Here is a 4017-nt window from a genome sequence, read left to right on the forward strand (position 1 = left end):
GGGGGGGGGTCCACATGTGCCACTGCCAGGAGAGATGGTGCCTGTAACAGGGAGGGGGACCCTGCTGGGAGCTGCATCACCTGAAGCCCCTGCCGCACCCCAGGTCCCCATGCGCCCTCTGGGCACTGGGTGCACCCCTGGGTGCGATGTGGCTGTGACAGCTCACCCCACACCCCCAGAAATGGGCTTGCCTCTAAATTGGAGGTAAGGGTTTGATGGGTGGACCATTCGATGGATAAGGAACCGGCTGGATGGCCCCATCCAAAGAGTTACAGGCAACATCCCAATGTCCAAATGGAAACCAGTAACGAGTGGTGTCCCTCAAGGGTCCATACTGGGACCAATACTATTTAATGTCTTCATCAACAACATAGACAGTGGGATCAAGTGCACCCTCCGCAAGTTTGCAGCTGCAACCAAGCTGAGTGGTGCAGTTAACATGCTTGAGGGCAGGGATGGCATCCAGAGGGAACTTGAAAGGCAGGAGGAGTGGGGCCAGTGGTGGGCCCATGCAAAGCTCTTGAGGTTCAACAAGGCCAAGTGCAAGGTCGTGCACCTGGGTCAGGGCAACCCCCACTATCAGAACAGACTCAGGGATGGATGGATGGATGGATGGATGGACAGATGGATGGATGGATGGATGGAGAGCAGCTCTGCAGAGGAGGACTTGGGGATACTGGTGGGTGACAAATTGGACATGAGCCGGCAATATGCGCTTGCAGCCCAGAAAGCCAAGCGAATTCTGGGCCACATCACAAAAACTGTGGCTTCTCCCCCTCTAGTCTGCTCTCTTGAGACCCCACCTGGAGTACTGTGTCCAGCTCTGGGGTCCCCAGTGCAAGAAAGGCATGGGCCTGCTCAAGTGGATCCAGAGGAGGCCACGGAAATGATCTGAGGGCTGGAACACCTCTCCTGTGAAGAAAGGCTGAGAGAGTTGGGGTGGATCAGTCTGGAGAAGAGAAGGCTCCAGGGAGACTTCACTGCGGCTTTTCCATACATAAAGGGGGCTTCTGAGACATAAGGAAGAAGTTTTACAATGAGGGTGGTGGGGACACTGGACAGGTTGCCCAGAGAAGTTGTGGATGCCCCATCCTTGGAAGTGTTCAAGGTCAGGTTGGACGGGGATTTGAGCAACCTGACCTAGTGAGAGATGTCCCTTCTCAGGGCAGGGGGGTTGGAACTAGACCAACCCAAACCATTCCGTGGTTCTATGAAAAAGGGCTGCATTTCCCTGGGGAGGGAGATGCTGTTGGCACAAAGGCTGTGGGTCACCTTGGGAGGAGCTGCTGGGTGCTGCTGTATCTACACTGGGTGCTGCTGTATCTACACTGGGTGCTGCTGTACCTGGACTGGGTGCTGCAGCCCAGGGGTGCTGCTGCACATGCCAGGCGCGGTGCCCGAGGGATGCTGTGCCTGATGGCTGAGGTTGTACATCCAGCGCTGTCGTACACATGGTGCGGTACCCGGCAGGTGCTGCTGTACATCCTGGGTGCTGTACATACACGGTGGCTGTACCCAACATGTCCAGGTGCTGCTGGGGTCCCTGTGCCCTGCATGAGGGCGGGGTGCCCTGCAGCTCCCTTTCTCAGCCCTCCCAGCCCTGCACCAGCCACCCCGCACCACAGAGGCACCCATGAGCTCCCACCAGCTACTGAAGGCAGAGGGAGGCACCCTGCATGGGGGCCACATCCCCGCTACAGCGCCGAGCCCATGGGTGCTGTTTTCTGAACCGACGGGACCCTCCCCTGCCTGTCACCCTTGAAACATGCAGCTGAGTTTTCCCAAACGCAGGTGTCTGGCTGAAATCGAAGCGTTGGCGTCATCCCCGCGTGGTCCTTCTGCATCCCCCCGTGCCTGCGGACTGATTCCTCTGGCTCGCTGGCTCTGTGCCATAGCCGTCAGGCTGGAAATCCCCGTGGTGCCACCACGCATAGGGCCCAGCACCCTGCACAGGATCCTTCTGCTGCCCGCTCTCCTGCTCTGCTGCCTGCTCTTCCTGCCTGCACAGGGCCACAGAGCAATCACAGGCTGGGGAGCGTGCACATGACATAAGGAGCCGTGGCTCCCCAAAACCAGTCCCGCTCTCCAGATCCAGGATTGCACCCGCTGGTAGTGAACTTACTGAACCCACCCGCTGGACAGGAGCACCGAGCCGATGGGAAGTGCCCTCTCCTGGCCTTGCGTTCACCGCTGCAGCCTGTTACAACTCATCACCATCCTGCGATTAATTAACGGCTCCTGGAGCATCTGTCCCCGCTCCAGCATCGCTCTCTGCAGAGCGGACTATAGCTTTCGAGCCACCCCGGGGAGGACCGGGATCTCCCTTCCCCTCAGCTGGTATCTGCAGCCTCATCCTCACCCCCACGCCCTGCCGCAGGGCAGAGCACCCCATCGCTGCTCGAGGGCTCCTGTCCCACGACTGTCCCCCTGTGCTGGAGATGTGGGGCGGCATCCGTCACCACCGTGTCCCTTTCAAAGGGGAGATGGGGACCAGCCCTGGCGAGGCGAAAGGGGCCCAGCGGGGATGCCCACCCGGCCCGAGCCCCCCACTCCTCCCTGCACACTCCAGATACGATCTGCCCCTCCTGCCCCAGGAGGGGGATCCCCCGCTTTCGGCATCTTGCAGAACTGCCAGGACTTCAAACCAGAAGCATTTCTGCACACTCCAGACTTAACAGGAGCGTGATCTTGGAAGAGGGGTCCCCGACCGATAAAACCGCTCCCAGCATCTTGCCAAACGGCCAAGATTTCACGCCTGGAGCGTTTCTATAAAGCCTCCCCCACCCCCCCCCGGATTTTGCAGGAGGGCAACCACCAAGGACAGGGGTAGACACGTGGCGGTACAGGCACGACTGCCCTACCCGCCTCCCGCACAGGGACAGGCCCGCAGTCTCCCGGACACAGGACCAGCAGCCAGGCGGTACAGGAGATAACTTTATTGAATCCAATGGTGTTAGACAGACGACCGAGAAGAGACATGCCGGTTGGTGCGGGCAGCGTGGGCAGCAGGAGCTGACTTGGTGCAGGGCTGGATTTGTTTCTGTCTTTTGTAATATCCTCAAGCCTTTTCCTGGCTTCCTTTTATACTTCTTTTAAAATTTCTTTTAAGTAAAAACAACTAATCGTGGAAAGAGTCCAGATGATGTTTGTTCCCTATGATTGTTCCCGCAGCTATGTACAACGTGGGGTTGGGTCTCAACATCAGGTATAAAATGGAGCGAGTTTACAAACTTGGAGGAGGCAAGGAAAAAGCAAAGACAGACAGGCGAGAGCAGTAGAAATCTGGACCAAAATCTTAAAGAGAAATTTAAAAAGTGCTATAAAACCCCTCGGCAGGAATACCATGCAGTTAAGAAACACAAAACCCAGTCAATTACACAGATCATCTAAAACAGGAATTTCGTCTTTTATTTAATTAAAAAAAGGTTGTTTGTTTTTAATAGAAAAAAGCTAAAATTGTAAGGTTCAGGCCACCGGGCGGCAGCAGCTCGAGGAGGCAGGAGGGTGAGGCGCTGGCATCTCCCAGCTCCAGCCCCTCGAATGGGCTCCTGGCGCTCCCAGGGTCCACGGGCACCTCTGGGGGCAACCGGCACCTTTGGAGGTGGCAGGTACCCCTGGGGGTGACAGGCACCCCTGGGGGGTGACAGGCACCCTTGGGGGCAGCAGGCACCTTCGGGGGTGACAGGCACCCTTGGGGGTGGCAGGGGGATGAGTTAGTGCAATCCTTGGACCCGTCCCCCGGGGGAGGGAGGGGCTCAGCCCACAGACACTGGCAGCCCTGGGGGACGCTCGGTCCCCGGGCCCCCCAAGACAGCTGCCACGCTTGGGGACACGGGGTGCTTGGCGTAACCCAGGGGGAACCCATCAGGGCCCGTCCCCTCCAGCCAGGTAAGACCAGCGAAAGCCCCCCACCATGTACCACCCCGGGGTACGCCAGCTGGCATGGCCCTCGCCCTTCCCATCGCCCTCAGGGATTCCTCCTGATTTACACCACAGTGTGCCACTGCCCTCCAGCAC

Source organism: Pygoscelis adeliae, unplaced genomic scaffold (assembly GCF_000699105.1).
Source record: "Pygoscelis adeliae isolate BGI_AS28 unplaced genomic scaffold, ASM69910v1 Scaffold343, whole genome shotgun sequence".
Taxonomy (NCBI): Eukaryota; Metazoa; Chordata; class Aves; order Sphenisciformes; family Spheniscidae; genus Pygoscelis; species Pygoscelis adeliae.